The sequence below is a fragment of the Natrix helvetica genome, assembly GCF_964273705.1.
Source record: "Natrix helvetica genome assembly, chromosome: 2".
Taxonomy (NCBI): Eukaryota; Metazoa; Chordata; class Lepidosauria; order Squamata; family Natricidae; genus Natrix; species Natrix helvetica.
Window position 1 is genome coordinate 155,388,958 of NC_138552.1, and position 22,069 is coordinate 155,411,026.

Sequence of the window (22,069 nt, forward strand, 5' to 3'; positions counted from 1 at the left end):
AGGAACCGCCAACAGTGAGTCTTGTGAGACCACTCTGGGAGGAGTTTGCGTCTGTTGCCCCCGAGGATTTGGATAGGTTGCGTGGATGGCTGCGACCGACCACGTGTTTAATGGACCCGTGTCCCTCCTGGTTGGTACTGGCATCCTGGGAAGTGACATGAGGCTGGCTACTGGGCCTGGTGAACACCTCTTTGAGCGAGGGGTCCTTTCCTGCCGCCTTGAAAGAGGCGGTGGTGAGGCCCTTACTCAAGAGGCCTTCCCTTGACCCGATGGAGCTAGCTAATTATCGTCCAGTCTCCAACCTTCTCTTTTTAGCGAAGGTTGTAGAGAATGTGGTGGCACAGCAGTTTCCACGACACCTTGAGGAATCCGAATATCTAGACCCACGCCAGTCCGGCTTCCGGCCCGGACACAGCACGGAGACGGCCTTGGTCGCGTTGGTCGATGATCTCTGGAGGGCCAGAGATAGGGGTTGTTCCTCTATCCTGGTCCTATCAGATCTCTCGGCGGCTTTTGATACCATCGACCATGGTATCCTATTGCGCCGGCTGGGGGGGATGGGAGTTGGAGGCACCGTTTTGCGGTGGTTCGGCTCCTACCTCTCCGACCGGACGCAATGTGTGTTGGCAGGGGGGCAGAGGTCGACTCTGAGGCCACTCACTTGTGGGGTGCCTCAGGGGTCGGTCCTCTCGCCCCTTCTGTTCAACGCATATGTGAAGCCGCTGGGGGAGATCATCCGTGGTTTTGGGGTGGAGTATCATCTGTACGCTGACGATACGCAGCTGTACATTTCCACCCCGGACCACCCCAACGAGGCTGTCGAGGTGATGAACTGGTGTTTGGAAGCCATCGGGGTCTGGATGGGGGACAACAGACTCAAGCTCAACCCCTCCAAGACTGAGTGGCTGTGGCTACCGGCACCCCGGTTCAGTCAGTTGATTCCATTGTTGACCATAGGGGGCGAGCAATTGCCCCCTGTGGAACGGGCGCGCAATTTGGGCGTCCTCCTAGATGCCCGGCTGTCAATGGATGACCATGTGGCAGCCGTGGCAAGGGGGGGGCGTTCCACCAGGTTCGCCTGGTGCGCCAATTGCGCCCCCTACTGGACCGGGATGCCCTACGCACCGTCACTCATGCACTGGTGACGTCTCGGCTGGACTACTGCAATGCCCTCTACATGGGGCTTCCCTTGGGACGCGCTCGAAGACTGCAGCTAGTCCAGAACGCAGCCGCGCGGGCTATTTTGGGGAGTACTAGGTACTCCCACGTAACACCGCTCCTGCACGAGCTGCACTGGCTGCCTGTGGTCTTTCGGGTGCGTTTCAAGGTGTTAATCACCATCTTTAAAGCGCTCCATGGCTCAGGACCTAGGTACTTGCGGGATCGCATCCTACCACACACTTCCCTGCGACCGATTCGCTCTCACAGGGAGGGGCTCCTCCGGGTGCCGTCCACTAGGCAGTGCCAACGGGCGGCACCTAGGAGTAGAGCCTTCTCTGTGATGGGCCCAACCCTCTGGAATGACCTCCCCCCCGATATCAGAACCACCACCGACTTTCTCTCCTTTCGACGAAAACTGAAGACTCACCTGTTCCGTTTAGCCGGCCTGGACCATTCATAACCTTATTATACCTCTTGGCAGATATATCTTAACTGGGTAATTTTAATTGGGTATTTTTTAGGATTGTTGATATACTGTTTTTATCTGCTTTACCTGTACAGTGTTGTATTGCCTCCTCTTCTATGTTTTTATGTTTGCATGTTTGTAGTCCATTTTATCTATTTCATTTGACTGTACACTGCCCCGAGTCCCTTTGGGGAGAGGGGGCGGTATAAAAATCGAAATAAAGGTAAAGGTAAAGGTAAAGATGGTTGTTTCATGTCTGCATATATTGCTGCAGTTCTTCTCTGGTGGCAGCTGTGAGCAGGACATCATCAGCATAGAGCAAGGTCCAGGGGATGTCATGTTACAGTTCTTGCATGATAGTATTCATGATGAAAATGAAAGCAACGGGAATAATGCTGAGCCTTGGTGAACACCAATTATCACTTGAAAGGCCTGCAGCTTATCTCATACAACTGCTTGTAAAGCATCTGGATTCATGTTATGAGTTGCTCAGATTAGCTTTTTCAAAATCTAGAAAAGCCAAATGTAATGTCTTCCCCTTATCTCGGTTTTTCTCCATGAGCATGTGAGCTGATGTGCTATATCTGAGGCATTAGTGGTGCTATACCTTTGACAAAGCCACATTAATGGTACTAATTTTCACAATGTCAGGTAGGTGCTGGTTGAGGATCCATTCAGATTTTCATTGTGTGTGATAGGAGGCAAATTGGACAATAGTTAAGAGCAATCTGCCAGGTCTTCTTTATTCTTGAAGAGGGTAACTGTGATGCTTGTGACCCAGTCAGCAGGCACATGTCCAGAGGCTACAATAGCAGTGAAGAAATTTGTTAACCATTTGGCTACTTTGCCAGTAAGTTCCTCCAGTTCTCAGATGTCTGTGGGTCCTAGGGGCCTGGTGCTTTTGAATTCCTCATGCCGTGGGTAGCTTTGACGGCCTTTTTCTTCTTGATGCTGGTACTTGATGAAAATAGACTAATACTGGTGGAACTTAAAAGCTGATGGTCATCAAATCGTTACCATGCATCCATTTAGTGACATCCATACACCCCCTCCATTTTTTTCATGTAATGGGTTGAAACTTGCCCATTTTGTATTTCCTTATATCTCAACCCTTGATAAATATTTTTTCTTTCTTTCTCAATGTATAAACATGAAATATGAGCTATCTTTCTAAGGTATTTGAAACCTTTGCTGAAGTTCAGGATACACCTCTAACTAAACTCAATGTTTACAGATTCTAAGATAACATCAATTTCTCCCAGTGCCCAGCTAATTTTACTTATTCTGCCACACAGTATCAGATCCAAGCGACAGATTCAAATGTTTCTCTTTCCCACTTTTTTTGAAACCAATTTTTATTTATTTTTGAACAAAGACAAACAAACATAAAAATAAAAAAGCCATCTTCCATTACAAATTGTAGAAAGTGTGTTAGTTGGCTACAGTATTTCCATGCATCTCTTCCATAGTCTTAACCTGCTTTTCATATCAAATCGCATAATTTAAATTCACATATATTCATGTATATCACGATTATTATATCTCAACATTAATTTGACTATAATTCTTTTTACATCCTTTTATATATAATATTCAAAATCTAGAATAGGATTATATGATAACATTCTATTAAATCATCCTAAAATCATCCAATCACAATACATCTTTATAACATATTCTAGATAAAGCTTTTAAACCTCCTGTCATATTCTCCATATGTTGTTTATATAAAATTTCATATTAACAAAGTAATATATCTATATGTATTGTTATTATTATTATTATTATTTAACTATAGCTTTTGTCACTTCATTTTATACATACTACTAGTAAACTAAATTTAGCTTAGTTTTTATTATACATTTTCATTGCATCAACTTGTATCTTTCCAGTAATAGTGTAGTCTTATATCTCTTGCCATTTGTAGCATTAATATTCTAGTTACTTTCTTAATAAATCTCGTGTGAACCTCTCTTTGCAACATGTTGTTCCTTTCGTATCTCATAAAAGCTCAAAACCCAGCATCTGCTCTTTCTATCAGCTTATCTTTGGTTATCACTGGTGCTTCTGTCAAGATTTCTCTTTTTATCTCCGTTAATTTTTTTCTCTTTTCTTCTTCTGTGCTTTGAAGTCTGGGGTAGAGTTCCAATCCATCTACCTCCCCTTTCCATATTCCGCTCTTGCCATTACCAACCACACTCACTTTGTTGTCAGTATCCACAGATTTCTTATCTCTTACAGTCTTCTATCTTCAATTTTAATTTAACAGAAATTTTTTTCCGGTAATCTCTTTTTCTAATAATAAAATTTACTCACCAATTCGACGCACTTTCTCTTTTCGCTTTCTTCCCGTTCCAGAGCTGTCCCAAGTTCAGCAGTTTCATTAGCTACATTTCTGTTGCCGGAAAAAGAGGCTATTCCTGGATCTTTCAGGGACTTTGCGATGTCCCTGAGATCAGCAGGAGGTGCCCTTCTCAATCACCATCTCTGCGGGATGGTTTAGGTCCGAATGAACCATCCAGCGGCAGAGATATCGACTGCGATCTCGGAGCACCAAGGTCACACGTTGTGCCGTCGCGACGTCAGCCCCTTTCTCCCTCTTTCCCACTTTTGAGTGGATAAAATTGTCAGTGAACCAGTTAAAAATAGTGGGTTTTTTTTCCAGAGTTGAATTTTCAATAGGTGTCACTACAGTTATGATCACTCTTTACTGCTATGCTTCCTCTTGTAAAAATTTTGTCATAAGTTCCAGGAAAATGCCACTTTATGTCTCCCAGTTGGGAATGTACAATAAACTGTCATAATATTATTACTTTCATTTATCTCTAATTCCATCTTTACATAGATGCTTTCAATGGGGGTTCAATTCTGAGTGCTTAAGAGTTTCTGTTGATAATAAAAATCTGGAATACCAAACAATATACCGTATTTACCTACTATGTTTTCCCAACTATTTGAAAGACTAGAAGGTAGCATCTATCTAATGGTTTTTTGTTATCTATAAACAATCCTTTTCATGAAATCCTTTATATTTCTTTATACATGAAACAGGGTTATAAGGATTATCATTTAACACAAATGGACCAATATTTTCTTTAAAACATTACTATCCTTCACTCATTTTTGGTTGGCAAAGTCTACATTCTCTAATATCTTGGTTTGTTTGTTTGTTTATTGTTTCTATTGATGTAAGACATTCTCTTTCTGTTTTGTAATGGTTAGTTGTGTCATAAATGCAGTTCTGAAATTTTTGAACTTGGATAGTTGTTTGACTAGTTATTCCCCACTTAAAAGTAACGTTTTCCTCAATTCACTGACTCAGTGCCTATATTTGTGCATCTTATCAATGGACATATATACTATACATAGGGATATATGCAAGCAGAGTTATTTTAGTAGAAGTTGTGTTCTGGTTTGACTTGAAAAGACAAAAAAATGTATGTAAATGTGTGAGGTAGGGGGTTTGCAGACAGCGTGCATACAATTATTAAACTGGTTCTGGAATAATTGAAAACATCGAGGATTTTGCTTATTTTTCTGAAATATCCGAAGATTATATAAATCTGGTTGCATTTAAATGAATTAATTTGTTAATCACTGTAATTATTTGCTATTAATTAATAAATCAATATAATAATATTGTAATATATTTGCATTTGCTGATTTATTTTTAAAAACATGTTCAACTATTACAGAAGGGACTTAAAATTTGAAAAACAAAATTATATATTTCATTATTGTATGCAAAGCAACACTTTAGTGTTGCAATAGTTTTTGAAAAAGAAAGTTTAAATCTTTTTTTCATCAAATCTTTCATGAACAGGCACTGGGGAAAAAATGTAGTGGGCATTTATAGTTATGTACCTAAAACAATTTAGATATCTGTTTAATCTTCATAGACTATTAAAATAAGATTTGTTAATTGTGTTATCAGTTTTGTTTTACTTTGGTATTCTTATGAATACCAAATGAAAACATAGAAATATCTTCAGTCCCAGATATTTCATTTTTTAAGCAAAACCTTTGAAAAAAAATAGTATAAGCAACCTAATAAAATATGAGCTTGGAAGATGTATGGTATAGTTATGTTGTAGAATTCAATTGCTCATAAATAGATTGTTTAGTCTCTAACATGTCTTTATTTTCCTGACATATTCCACAGCAGCCCATTAATATATCTGTTCCTATTGTCATATATCGTGTCTAATTAGTACATTTGAATGAAGAGCTCTATATCAGAAACAAAAGGTTTAAATGAATTACCTGTCCTCTTTTTAATAATGCTTCTTAAGTCTCTATCACAGATGTTTGGAATTTTTAATGCTGCTTTGTGCTTTGTAACCTTGAACAGTAAGTCCTGCCTTAAAAAATAATTAATTGCTCTACACATTACTCCCAAACAGATTGTAACAGTGTCAAATTAACATTACAGCTCTATTGTAAGAAAACTTTACACTGAAGAACTCACTATGACAATTATTTGTAGACTATTGCGAGAGCCATAAGTATCTTCAGGAAACTTATATATTTCTATAGTTGTATAGAAAAAAGTTCAATAATGTTAGAACTACAGGTGCATAAATCCTTTGAAAGAGATGCTTTGCATCGTGCAGAATCACATGCAGGTAGTAGTCCTTGATTTACAACCATTCATTTAGCGACTGTACGAAGTTACAGAGGCATTTAAAAATTTACAACTTACAACTATCATAGTATCTTCACAGTCACATGATCAAAATTTGGGTGTTTGGCAACTTGCATATGTTGACAATAGTTGCAGTGTCCGGGGATCATGTGATTGTCATTTGCAACTTTTTCAGCTGATTTCTGACAATCAGTCAATGGTGAAAGTCAGTTTCACTTAAAAATCATATGTTCACTTAACAACTGCAAGGATTCGCATAACAATCATGGCTCAAAAGGCTCATAAAATTGGGTGTGATTCACTTAATAACCACCTCGCCTAGCAACAGAAATTAAGATCCCAATTATGGTCATAAGTCAAGGACTACCTCTATGCGGGACTTTTTCGAGTCATTTGTAATTTTAAATCCAATATTTGATTAATTTTAGTACTAGAGTAGAATAACATGTCTGTATATTCATATATACACATGCCTCATGTTCAATATTGGAGTATTAAATTTGCATCAAATTGGAGTACAGCTGGACATAAATTTAATAATAGAAAGATAATATTGTAGCAGCTATTTAAAAAAATCGACCTGACTAGAGATGTAGATTAGAAAGCCATCAACCCTGAATGTCAGCCAATATCATGAGAGAAGAGTGCCTGAGATTGAACCAATGTGGTTTCATGTCACCTGCCTTTGATCAGTTTCTGAGCTCAATACAGTCGTTCTGGTTAAACATTTGATCCTTTAATTTCAATCTTGTCTTGTAATACATGGAAATTATTTTTTCCTATGTAACTTTTTTTGGGAGAAATAAATAATTACCAAAGTATGAAAATTCGTTCCAGTCAAATTTAATTTTCCGTGTCTGAAAACAACATTCATTCACTATTATTTCTGCATGAAATTTTAATTCAGTTTTTTTTCTGCAACTTCATATAAAATCCTAAATTTCATTCTGAAATCTAGACTCGGGTTTTTGAAGCAAGAACATCCACTAAATAGTTTTTATGTTGTTTGTGAATTTGAATATAAACTAATGAGCCCTTTACTGGCTAGGAATATCAATTATATATTTTATAAGAGCAATATAATAATTTCATTCTTTCTGTACATTAATTTCTTGTACAACTACAAAATACTACAAAAAATAGCAGTCATAACATGGACACATTTGAATATTGGAAGAAATATATGTATACTGCACTAGATTTGCAAATTAAATCATGATGAACTGAATATAAGGCGTTTTTTAAATTCATTCAGCTGTTTTAGACTCCATGTTTCAATTTTTTAAAAAAATGACAATCTAGATTCTGGCTATATTGTGGATCTTTGTAGCAGTTTTGCTATTACAAGTATTGACATAAGTACGTATGATATTATGAGCCTTCTGTTCAGCCCAATATTTGGTTGCATGCTCTTTCACAATAAGAGCAAAAAATAATAATGAATGTTTATTCTATTATTTAGTCATGAATTTATTATTTGTTTTTTACCTTCAGAAAATGAATTTGGAAGAAAACTGATGAATCCAATGCAGTGAGAGGCTTGGAAAACAGAGACTGGACCAAAGAACAATTATTTCACTGAACAATTTCAGGTACAATTGAACAATATACTATTGAGAGTTTATTGACAAAAATCAACAATCCCTTTGTGCTTTTTTATTTTGCTACTTTTGGTAGCCCCTGTGACAGTATGTGACTGTTTCTAAGATGCCATACATTCAAAAAATGACAGTTCACACTATCAAGATTAATGTATTAAACAAAATTACTTTTGTTGATGCTATAAATAGCATAAAGGACCAACAATTCCTAAATAGTGTTAACTTACCATAGCATTTTCTAAATGCAAAAATGAGAATTGTGATAAAATATCAAGCAGATGTGTATGCAGATTTCAGGAATTCTTTTACAATATGGATGTACATATACATGTTCACACGCACAGAAAATTAGTTGTATTTCTTTCTATAGTGAGTGTACATTTTAGTAGCCCTAGAAAGCAGAGATTAATTTGTGTTTAATTTATGACACTCAACAATCTAAAAATAGAAATGAAGATGTACATAATTGTGCTAGGAAATTTGCTTTTGTAAATTACTCTTAATTTATATTGCCATGTTGGGACAAAGTTTCTGAAAGAATTGCTATATCAGTTTGCAGGAATTTAGACCATATAGTACCTGATTTGTGATCTTGTAGAGGAGGGTAATAAAATACATTGTCAATTGTTTCATATATTCCTGAATATATTAATAGGATACAGGTTGCATCTAATTGCTTCAGATACCACCTAGCAATGCTTTCTTGCAATCTTATCATTATTAAAAGTATCTAATCTATACTTGCAACAAGGAATAATTATGTTAGTTTTATAAAAATAATTTTGTTGTTTTCATTTAAATAAATGTAGCACTATATGTGAATTTGTGTTTCTTACTTTATTGAAGTAGTTTCCCCCACTCACTTGGATGAGAGAGATCCGAGTTACATCATACTTTATCCAGTAAGCTTAAATTTTTGAGAAAAATATAAATGCAATAACAAAACAATACTATTATTCTTGTTTGTTGTTATTGTATTATTATTATTATTATTATTATTATTATTATTATTATTATTATTATTATTATTATTATTATTATTATTTCCATTCCAAAAAATCAATTCTGATTGATTTATCCCTGTTTAGAGAATGAACTATGTAGATTTTGAAATTTATCAGTTTAAAATGATTAGATCAAGTTAAAATGCCTTCAGTTTTTTAACATCATTGATCATTTATAATGCAAACATTTTTCCGTATTTAAGGAATATATATTTTTAGAAGGCTTTAGACAAGCCTCAACTTTCACTGTCATAGATTACAACTAAAAAAATTGTGGCCTTGTCAATATCTACCTCTGCAGTCAGTGCAATGTTTCTGCAGTTTCAGATTGACCTAGCAATGGCATAATCTTTCTCTGCAGTATCAGTTGCCTGATTATTTCATCTCTGCTAATTTTTAAGCCTAGGAAGACAAAGTTTGTGAGCACTTCAACTTCTTGTCTGCATTGGGTTAGAGTTAGACCTTCCTATTGACATAACTTGCTTTTTTTTTTTACAAAAAATATAAACATATTTTTATATACAATATTGAGCAGCAGACTAGGTTTGGCACTATTGTCTTTTGCTTTCAATCATAGTTTTGTAGTTGATTTTTTTTAACTTCCATCCATCTAATGAGTATTAGCAGCATGTTTGAGGCTGAAGTTTTTACCAGCAATATTAATCTAACTTTCTCTTTACTGTAGTTTAGCATTTCTCATGATATATTCTGACCATAAGTTAATGTACATAAGTGGGAGATATACTGGGCACAAATACTTCCCAATCTTGAACAATTTAGTCATTGCATAGTCCTTCTGACAATTGTGTCCTGGTCACCTTGAAATTATTCAATGGGCAAGTGAGATAGCCTGGAACTCTCAGGCTTTTAATTTGCTTTAATCTGCATAATCAAAAGCCTTTGTAAAATCAAAAAGGTAAACTCTGCTGAAACTCATTTTTCCTATTCTTTTTATATTAGCTATATGATGTCTCTGCCTCTTTATCAGCTTGTACATCCGCAGTTTTATGCATTTCTGAAATCTGGGTTGCAAAATCTTGAACATTATTTAAATACTATAAAAGGTAAATAGAAGTGTTCAAGGGTTAGAGCAATCTTTATTACTATTCTATTTTGGTAATTTATCTTTGCTAGTCCATTGGCCACTGCTACTTTTCTGTAACTAATTAGAAACCACATATGCCATTTAACTTCACCATTTTGTAAGTCATCAATTCCTGCAACTGTGTTGTTAGCAATCTTTTCTTAGGGTCTGTTTAATTTCACCTGCCAGAGAGTCTAGCTCTAGTTCAGTGATCAAACCTTTGTATAAATCAATGATTTTAAGAATTTTTTCATACAGATCTTCCTTACATGGGTACCATCTGTTTATATCTCTTCTAGTGATTATTGCCTTTTCTGTTGTTGTTGTTTTCATGCCTATCTTTCTAAAATGGTTCCCTTCATTTCTTTAATATCCTTAAATAAATATGTTGTCCCTCCATTTGATGGTTTTCCTCAGTTTCTTAGTATTGCTTATTTCGTTATTAAACATTTCTTCTTGCCCCCTTTTTGGAACTCAGCATTCAATTGCACAGATTTTCTTCTGTCAGTGTTATCTTTTTCTTTCCACATTTCTTTAGCAATTTTTACCATCTCAACCAATTTTGCATTTTTTTTCTAATTCTATCATTTGGTTATATTTTTCTTTACTTCCATTTTTTAATGACAGCATGAATTTTAGTCCTCAAGCTATTATATTTGTGAAATATAATTAACTACAGCTTTTCTTTACCATTGCCTCATAATCATACGACATACTCCTGAAGTTGTAGGTCTTCCGTCTGATGATTTTATTATTATTATATTTATTTATTATTTTATTTGTATTCTTTCGTTTGAGTTGTAATTTTGCAAGGTCTTGATGATTTGTTCTGCAGAATATAAACTTTTCAATATTTAATTCAGGACCTAATATTTTGCTAAAAATTTGTTACAAGAAAAGGGTAATAATAAGTATTGTTTAAATTATAAAAGCACTCATAGTGCTGTAATCCAAGTTAAGACCATAAAGATCACAATCTTAGTTATTGATCAAAACCATAGATCAAAAACTTTACCAACTAGAATTAAGAAAAATAATTTGTCAGTTATGTCATAAGAAAAAAGGAACAATGCACTTCCGTTTTGCATGTGCCAGCATCTTTTCCCTCTCAATTAAGCATGATCATAAAAAACTTCATCCTTAAATTAACAGAGTAAAAAAATGTAAGCAAAGAAAAATTGGGAGGAAGAAGAAAAGAGTGGGAAGAAAAGAAATAAGACATAAGATAATTTAGGAATATGCTTAGACACTTGATTATGTTTGGGAATAAGGCAGAAGTTACTATCTTTGATCCAGACACTTCTTAAGAAGCAAGTTTACTTGGACTTCTACTCTGCTCTTCTTCAGTAGTTTATTGGCTTTTTCCAATTTAGGGTTCATATTAATTATACCATATTAAACAGTACCATCTATTGGATTATAGGGAGCATGCCTTTGTCTGTTGTGACACCTGCCTTTTCAAATGACATTCTCAATTCATGTAACACCCATTTTGATGACACTTAAAATATGCTTGAAAATCCAGCTGTTCCCCTTGGACTTTGATAGAGTGGTATCAGGCCAGAGGTGGGTTGCTCCTGGTTCGGCTGAACTGGTAGTGGTGATTTGGCCTGGGTCGCAGAACCGGCAGGAACCCAGGCTGGCCACACCCTCGAACCTATTCCCCGGTCTCTTATGCTGTTGCATGCATGTTTCTGCACATGCGCAGAACAATTTAGAGTCAACTGCGCATGGGTGAGCAAAGCGTGTGTGAAGCGAACCGGTACCAATTGGTACAGGAACCCACCCCTATAGAATTTTACTTGATTAAGTCTTTCTTCAAAATACATGTCATCTTTGTTCTCATTGTTTGATTGTTTTCCTGTTTTTAATGTTATGAGCTGCCCAGATTCTTTTGGAATGGGGAGCCTCTAAATTGAATGAATGAATGAATGAATGAATGAATGAATGAATGAATGAATGAATGAATTTTGATGGTTGAGAAGAAGAATCAGGAAGAAGAGGTTGTACTATACAAACAGAAGAAGAGGCATTTAATAGGACTACATGGATTATTTTATGGCCTGCAATTTCTAACTTTGAAGTTAATAAATTAATAATTTATGACCAATCCCCACCCCCACCCCATGATGATTTCTTTCAAAATGAATCAGATAACTATAATATCCGGAAGATTCAGATTACAAGGAGCACTTCTAGTGCTGTTTACATTTTGAGGATTTATTAAAGAAAGAGAAGTTATATAAGTGTGGCCCTTAACTGATCTTATAAATGCTATATTCATTAGACATATCTTGCTCCCAACATTCCATATCATTATAATTTTACCAATCAGGTATAAGATTGCTACAGAATTTCTACAGAAAAAAAAATCATTCCAAGACTAGTGTTCACTTAATGAAAATATACTCCTTCAAAATTAAATTTGCCTATGTCTGCAGTGAACATAAAATAAGACTTAATAATGGAAGTATTTAGATAAATTTTTAGACTGCATTAACAATTACTAATTCAATATACTGTATGGATGGACCAAGAGAACCACTATCTTCTACTTTCTGTCCAGTATGTATATATGTACTGCTATGTATCTTAGTCTGTCTTGCAGAAATGTTTATAGAATCCATATTTATAGTTGTTCTGTTGTACGTTGGGAAGTACACTCTAGATAGGTAATATTTTCCATAATAGTTTAGTCATCTGAGGATTATGTATGTATGTATATGTATACGTACATGCATGTGTGTGTATGTATGTATATGTGTATGCATATGTATATGTATATATTACAATGGGGCACATATTTTTTGCTCAGATCTTATCTCCATTTAATGGACCACTGTGAAATCAAGGCTTTGTCCATGAAACTGAGATATAATTGCAAATGACACAATTAACATCAATTGTATAATCATGTAATTATATAATCTGATGCAAAAAAGGTACATTCAGATTCAGTAGAGGTTCATATTTAATGGACACCCCATATTCTATCAGTTCTCTCTCTCTCTCTCTTTCTCTCTCTCTCTCTCTCTCTCTCTCTCTCTCTCTCACACACACACACACACACACACACACACACACAAACTGTACAATCTGGCTGATGGTAAGAGGTGTTAACATTTTCCACTGCTCTTACCAATCAATTTATCATTTTCTTTTGTTTGAAAAATGCTTTTATATAATATATAGTCATTGATATCCTGTGAAGATGTCAGGTGAAGATATTAATCAGTAAAACCTTTTTCTCCTATTGAGTTTTTTTAAATGAAAGTTTCAATGTCTATACATATAAATGCATTGCTTGTATTGGTATTTTCCTTTCCATTACTCTTCACTGGTTTCTCAATCATCTTATTTTTTTCTACTATTTTTATTTTTTATTACCTTCACTTTTCCTTATTATTTAATTACTTATTTTTATATGCTGTAAATAGCATTAGATTTGCTGTTGTTTATAAAAAAATTATAAATGCATAATTACATAAATTGCCAGTAAATATTTTAGTGGGTAAATAATCAGTCCACACTCTTCCTCGTGGAAAAGTATGATTTAGAAATATGGCACCAGACAGTTTAAACTATCCCTTACTGACAGCATCTCTGCACCCTTAGCTGTTCTGACTGCTTCAATCTCAGGAGATTGTCAGTTGTGATTAATCACATACCCTCTTTTGATGTCAGCAGGCTAAAGAGAGCACTTATGGCCTATCGGGATATGGCAGCCCAACAGAAATTAAAGGAAGAAAAGCTTCTAATGCTTTTGGAAAAAGCACAGCTTTAGCCCAACAGCAAACGTGTACTTAAATCATTTTGAACATTTGATAGGTTATAACATCGAATTAAATTCCAGGCTCCTGAAAGGTACAGAATCACCTAGCTGCCCAGAAAGTTATAAATGTGAATCTTTTGTGGTTTTAAGGAAAGTGAATAAGCCGTTAATTATCTTTATAAAAGAAAGCTGCTGCTGCTGCTGCTACCGCTAGCAATTTGTACAGTAAACATTAATTAAAGCAGTGCATTTTTCATAAAACAAAACTGAAAGCGCTTCTGAGTTTCAAGTGTATGTTAAAGGGACTCCTTTTTAAATGCTTTGATCAGCTACTAGTTTCTCTTAGGTTTTTGGAAATGCTACATTTTACCCATATGCAGAAGTGATCTCTAATTTTATCCTTGAGCTAATGCTCTGTATTATGATGAGATCAGTAGGGCTTGAAATTAGATTACGTACAGTTGCTTTCAATTTTATTTTCATTCTATATACCTTTGAATTCACAGACATCAGGCTATTTAGGCAGCAGCATTACCTAAATTAGAAAAAGAATCAGATATCATTTATTTGTTTGTTTATCAAATTTATCTACTATTTATTTTGTGGTGCAAAGCAACAGTATACAGATAGTCTTTGATATATGACCACAATTGAGGCCATTTTTTTTGTTAAGTGAGACATTTGTTAAATAAGTTTTGCCCCATTTTATGACTTCTCTTGCCACCGCTGTTAAGTGAATCACTGCAGGTGTTAAATTAATAACATGGTTGTTAAGTGGATCTGGCTTCCCATTGATTTTTAAGACTGTCACAAAAGGGGATCACATGACTTCAGGATGCTGCAACTGTCATAACAATGAGTCAGTTATCTGGAGACTTAATTTTGGTCACATGATCATGGGGATGCTGCAATGGTCATAAGTGTGAAAAACTGTCATAAGTCACTTTTTCAATGCCATTGTAACTTCAAGCAACTTACTGAACAACAATGAACTGTTTTAAGTTGAACACTGCCTATAATCAAGGAAGCTGCTGTCTTTTTTTCTTTTATTCTTCTTGGCACTAAAGCCACTGGCAAAGAAGGTAGACCAAACAGACACAATTTCAAGAATTGAATTAGAAAGCGAAGAATGTTTGAAATTATACGCTGATGATGATGCACTTATAGTTATTTAGCCAAATGACTCATTAGAATTGATAATGGATACATAACAATAGCATACTTCGGTGTCAGGTTATCATGTTAATAAAGACAAAATTCAAATATTTAATGAAACATAAAAGTTAAAAACAATTTTTATATTAATGAATGATGTTCAGTATCATTGCTAAAAAGGTCAAATAACTAGGAATCTATCTGACATAAAATAATAGAGGCCTATTTCAAAGGAATTGTTCACAGATTTGGAAAAAATATATAATGGTGAACACTTCAAGATGTCTTATGAAGAACAGCAGGTATAAAAAGGAATATTCTACCAAGGCTTAATTTTCTCTTAATAATGAATCAAATGAAAATTGAAAACCAGGTACTGGATGATTGGCACAGAGCAATAACAAATGATAGCTGGTCCAATTAAATAACCAAGGATTTAATTCAAAATATTAAAGGATTCAAAAGAATGAGGTGGTTGAAGAGTTCCAAATTTCAAACTCAATAATCAAGCTAGCTTATTTAATTGGGATCACAGATCGGATTGTACCACTTTATAGCTTGGCTACATCTATGTATGCCAGATGGCCTGGGCAAATATGTATAACCTGATTGAACAGAAATAAATGTTCATAAGATATTATACAATAATAAATAGCATATTAAAAATTGTGGATATATATTGAAAAAGAATTGGTTCCATCCAACATTCCACCCCACATCTTATTTTTATGAAGAGGAGAGGACAGGGAAATTCATTCAACAAAAAGCAAACAAATTTACAAATTGCAAAATGGATTATCAGTGATAATTGATATTTATTTATTGATATTTATTTACTGTATGGATTTTAACAGCAACCTATAGTTTCCAAAATGATATATTACGTTTACTAAAAACCAGTTAATGGAATATTGAAAAATTATCCTAGTTCTATATGCAGGTTAATTCCCTATTTTTTTTTACTTTGTTTTATTTTTCTCTTTTCTTTTTCTCTGAATAAAAATATAATATGTTTAATAAAAATATAATTATAAAAGTAATAAAAACATTAACACCTAGATCAACTTTTCTTTCTTTTATGTTCAAATTGCAATTTTAATTCCTTAAATAAAAGCAGCATTAATAATGTTAAGCATCATCATATAGCAACTGCAAACTTACTCAAAATTGTTTCCTCCAATTTTACTCCTTATTTACCTCTCATGCATTTACTGTCTCCTGAAAGGAAAATGGGTGCCACTTATTATCTATATTCTCTTAGTACCTATTAATCTTTTCACCACCAACCAAATAAATAATGAAAACCTGTCTGCTATTCCATAGGAAGTACTGAATATTTCCTTACAAAACAAGAACATAATACTTACTTTTCCAAACATTTCCCCAGGCCCTATTGATTTATTTAATTTTATATAGTACCTATCATGTGATTCAAGGCCACCTAGAAATCTACTTTTTGTGTTTAAAAATCATGAGTTTATCTTTCTTCTTTTCCTGTGAGGAGATTAACAATGACTTTCAAATGAATGAGCAATATTTGATAAGCTTCATAAACTTTCTTGTAGTAGCAAGCAAACGGCTGGTCGCGTTCTTTTCCCCCATCTGCAATACAATTCTGGAATGTTCATGGTTTGCCTGACCCTTCCCAGTTCATATATGATTGTTGCACCAAGTAAATAAAAATGGCAGAAAATGAAATTAAATTACAATACAACCAATTTGTTTTTAACCTCCTTTTATGCAGATTGAATCAGTTGTGCTTTGCTGGAGATGTTTACCATGCAGCACGTCTCTTTGCTTATTTGCATGCACTTTTCAAGGCAATTAATCTTTTTTTTTAAAGCTAATCACACAGGGGGATTCTTTCCTGTTTAGGAATTGGGTATAGATTGCAATATTGTGAAGGGCAGGCCAGCTTTTTGTTAAGTAAATAAACAGCTGTGATTCTTTAGTAGTACCATGTTTTCTGTCCTGTATTTTTTTTTTGCCACCAAAAAAAGATAACAGGTCTTATTTGGGGGGGGGGGATGTCATCCACTGACTCACCTCATTTGCACGAATCGCCCCCGGCCTCCTTTTTGCTGTGAGAGGCCTTCAGGAACTTCTTCGGCTTCAGATAGTTGGAGCCAGAACTTGCACACCTCGGCCCATTTCTTCTGCAGCCGACAACGCTTTCCTGAAGGCCTCTGTAGTTGATAACAGAGCTCTGGATTGATCCAGAGCTTTGTCATTGGCTACAGAGGCCTCACTTTCAACAAATTCTGCCCAGCTATTAGTAGCATTCCCCTGCCCAACTCTTTGTGCCTCAGTAGTTAGCCAAGAACTTCATACAGTCCACTTGTAACTGAAGCCGATGAGACCAAACGAAAATGTGTGTAAGGCTTAATTTAATACCACTCGTCCATCTATTAATGCTAAGGGGAAATGCATTGTGTTATAGATATAAGGTTTTGGAGCACTCAGAGTAGATATGACTTAAGATCTGCAGGCCATCTGAATGGTCCGTACAATGTGTCAATATTCAGCAGTACTAAAGGCAGGTGTGTATTTCCATTTAGGTAATCTTAGGAAAACAACACAACACTTTCCTTACCAACTAAGGAAAGAAATGTTCAGTATCAATTTTTAGTTCCAGAAATAGGCAATGGAAAAATAGTTGATTGCCTCTTCTGTAAAGAAATGGAACAATTCAGTGAGGACAAGAAGAGTTCAATGTAGAATAGAGCAGCTAGACATCAGGTATTCAATAAGGCCTCTCAGTTGTCAATGGAAGCTGGTAATTAGCACAACACTTCTTCATGGCCCTGAAATGTCATTGTTGGGAACCTTGAAAAACCGAAGAGAATTTAATGGGAAGTGTGCGCGCCTGTACTGCACAGGGCTCTATGTGTAGTTCCTTTCTTTTCATCAGTTTTGATTTGATTGCTATAGCAGCAGCATTATCATGTCTTTTTCAATGTTCTGTAGTGTAGGTGAAATAATAATTTACTTTTAATCAGTTTTCTTGTCAACTGCTTTAGTTCTTGTTTTGAGAATCAAACGGGAAAATACCCTTATGGTCTTAACATCAGCAATATTAATGATGAGACATCCTGTTATATTTTGGGGTAGCTTATGACTGTTCAGTTCAGGACTTGCTTTAAATTTGAGTGTGAGGGATCTTCAGCAGACAAGCATTCCAGGTGAAAATTTTTGCCTTTGAGAGGGTGGTATAGTAAATACTTCCCTAATTTTCATAAGTTCACCAAACACGCCATGCATATGGAGTGAGACTGATGAGATGGGAAGCGGAAGCTGCCAGGCTAGAGATAACCTTTATGTAAACATATCACAACCATCCAAGAAAACAAAAGATGTGCCAAGTATTCATTAATGGGAAGGTTGGGAGGAAGGAATCTAAAGTTTAACTTCCTTGAGAAACCATTGAAATCTCTGCCATCCCTCTACTGTTGGGTATGAAACTTCATTTTTATCAGCAATAATAATTCAAATCTAGCTGAATCATGACTATGAGTCTTCTGTCAAATTCGGATAAGAAGTTAAACTATGATTTATGCATCCAAAGATCTGGGACTTACTCCTGATCATTTATGTGAAGCCAAACACGGATCATAATAATTTCTTTCAATTCTGGGTTCTTTTTTCAGAGGAAGCATTTCTGCTCATTGGCTTATCATGAAGCACATCCAAAAGTCTATAAATTTCCCTTCACAAGTGATCCAATTTTTGGAATAAATCTAGGGTTTCCATCTATTCAACTATTCCTATGACACTTGATCTAATTACTTTGAAATGAACCACAGAAATCAACCTGCCAATAGTTGGTCATTCAATATGTGTGTGGGATTCTTGTGAGATAAACCATAGATTTGTAAGAATTCAGGGTCAACCATGCAATAAGAGGACAGAACTTCGTAACCAGTTGGAGGTCCTTTCTTTCACTGACTTTTCCCTGTGCCTTTCACTTCCATTTCACCTCTGTCATAACTATCATTGTATGCTCTTGAGACCCTCATCTCTCATGCAAAGATTGGATAGTTCCTTGGCTTTCTCATTACTGAACATATCAGTCTCAGGCATAATTTTTACAGAATCACAATTGCTCTATGACCCTGAGTCCAGCCTATTCTTTTGTATCCTATTTTCATCAATGCTTGATAAGGGCTTATTGATGTCAGGAAGAGGCTCAGTACTGTTTATTATCATTAAATGGAACCTTTCATGTTGAATTTGAATCCTTAAACATACTAGGAGGATTATTTTCAGTCTTGTTATTTCACGTTTATCAACTCATTCCTTCATGGGCCTTTGTTCCACTGTTGAGTAAATTTCTAACTGAAGTACATAATTACATCGCTAGTTCTGCTATCTTTCATTGACTCAGACACATTGGCCAATCAGAGCCCTTCATGTCCATCACCTCAATTTTACTTACTTATCTCAAACCAGCATTAATTCAATGTCTATTGTGATATAGTTGGCAAGCCACCGCAATCTAGTTGTGATTTTTTATATTTTTTATTAAATAAGTTTTAACTAGATAAAAATATAAGTTATAGAAAAGGAGTAAACAAAATAGTGAATAGCTAAGAAAGGAAATAAGAAAAAGACATTAAAAAGAGAAAAGAAAATACTACAAGAAGCAGTTTCTGATCTTTTTTAAGGTTATAAATGCATTTATATTTCACCCCTCTCTATGATTACCTCATAATTTCCTTCTTTCAAGAGTGTCCTCTTTCTAATCATCAGCCCCATAAATCACAAGTGCATTTTTTTTCTTTCTTCAAAAGGGTGTCAAGTTTTAGTATGGATTGGGAGGCTATAAATGGAATCTTTCACGGTTTCATATAATTCTGTAAACTTCCAAGAGTTCTTGAACATTGACCATATAAAAATGATGTTGATGAATATGTAAATAAAGCACCAAATCTGTTTGTTTGGTTTTTTTAAGAAGAAGATTCATTCTATAAAGATTCAAGAGAGCTGTGTATTACTATTTCTGCCTCCAAAGAATATAGCATAGGTTTTGCAGTGCTTCTGCTGATAAGGATATACTTTTCATTGACTTTATTACTACTTTGTCAGTAGAACTCCACTTTGCATAGTCTGGGGCTATGTTGCCTACTCAAATGCCATTTTATCATCTCTAGTCACTTGTTATCTTGCAGCCATATAGGAGAACAGTCCTTACTCTTGATCAGTCACTTCCTCCCACTTCATCCTTCCTCTGGATCTATGACCTTTCTACAGGCCTAGCCATTTTCTAAAATAAGAATGTTAGATACACATTCTGCCATAGTGTAACTAGCAGATCATAGACCCAGAGCATCTCCAGCAGCTAGCAGTTATTTCCCCCCACTCCAGCAGGAATCCTTGGCAGGAGGAGAAATGAACCAGACAAATTCACCATTTTCTTTCCTTAACTAATCCCACATTGTAGTAGTAAGGACAACACATCCCTCCCCTGGCATCATTACTGAGGCAGAATATGGACCGAGGAGTGCAATTTGTGCTTGTATGCTTCTCTGCCAGCTCAGAGACTAAAGGAAAGCACTTAGATATGCCCATCTCGCTGTGGCCTTTTTTTGGTCTCTGTAAGCAAGAACTCTTTTCACACCTTTGCTGTTCATCATTATTTTTCTGGAATCCAGACGACTGGTCTGTGCATCTTGTTTCTCTAGCAGATGACAGCCATAATCAAAGCTGCACAACTGCCAAATTGATTCAGCCCCTCTGGGTCATATGGCTGCCACAACAGTTGTCCTCCTTGCCAGACTGAACATGAGCCTTGCATCATTAGTTTCTGTCTGTGTTCCAACCATGTCAGGCTCAGACCACCTTTGTTGTCATGAATATGGTTTATCATACATTTGGAAGAACTTTGTTGGAATGCAATCCTCTTTATAGTGTTTTTGAAAGTATTTACTAAAACCCCAAAGCAGAAGAAAACCAGCCAGGCAATTCAAAGTTAAAAGAGAAAGAAACTCAGTTCTGTTTTTACGAGCCACAAAAGAACTGGCTATTTCCAAGTGACTGTAGATAATGTTCTTTAGTTTGCATGCTTGAAAAACTATATTCTAAATAGATTATATTCAATTAAAATCAACAATTGATTGTACTTTAAAAAAAATAAAAAACACTTACTCCTATTTAGGATTAGTATATTTATTTCTATTTGTCTCAATTAAATCTGATGGATATTTGTATGTAACATACTATCCCCAGACTTTATATTCCAAAAAACTGTGGAGTTCCTTGATATGGCATGAGTGTTTGTAATCTTCATTTTTTTTAATCAGAGAAAGCTCCAGTGGTGGGTTACAACTGCCGGGAGGACCAGATACTGTTTGGGTACAGTGCTCCAGAGGGCCCACTCACCTGCCCACGCTCCTTACTGGTATTTGAGGTTTTCAGGGCTTCCGCGTATGGAGCGTACGGCGCCTGCGTGATGCTCTGCTGAGCAGCTGGAGCTTTGCGGAGGCATCGTGGAGTGTTCTGAGCTGTAATTGCGCATGTGCATGCGCACTGCACACGTTCATGTGGCGGACCCCCGGCTCCGTTGCACCATACCGGTTGCACTGGGATCCGGAACCCACCACTGGAAAGCTTAGATGTGAAATAAGTATTGATGTGTATCCATTCCTACACCTGCATATGGTCAGATGTATTTAAATAATTCCAAGAAGTAAATTTATGGTTGCAATTGCATTTTCTAGAGTTGCATATTTAAATAATAATACTGTAAATATAACCACTCATAAATTATACTATACTACTTTTTTCAAATTAAAACTTTTAATTAAATTTTGGACTAAAATAGTTGGACCATGCGGTTTGCATTATTGTGTGTTTTTTCTCTGTGCTTACATAAATACAAACTTTGATTTTTCTACTGCTTATATAATATATAATATAATAATATAATATAATATAATATAATATAATATAATATAATATAATATAATATAATATATATGTGTGTGTGTGTGTGTGTGTGAGAGAGAGAGAGAGAGAGAGAGAAAATGTACAAATACAGGTAGTCCTCCCCCTCCCATCAAAATGTATACAATAAAACTGCAAAAGAATATCCAAAAGGTGTTATTCCATTTATTATTCCTGATAGATTTTAAGGAAAGTATTAAGATAAAATGCTCATTATTAAAAACGAAAGTGAATATAAA

General features: G+C 35.4%; 1 protein-coding gene across 12 annotated transcripts in view; it reads left to right on the forward strand.

Annotated features, from left to right (window-relative positions):
* MYT1L (myelin transcription factor 1 like) overlaps nt 1–22,069 on the forward strand; it is a 273,439-nt gene that overhangs the window by 85,429 nt on the left and 165,941 nt on the right. For all 12 annotated transcript variants that reach the window (XR_014174569.1, XM_081943660.1, XM_081943662.1 and 9 more), the window contains exon 2: nt 7,767–7,864. The gene's annotated coding sequence lies outside the window, so the exon portion shown is untranslated. The remainder of the gene's footprint in view (nt 1–7,766; nt 7,865–22,069) is intronic.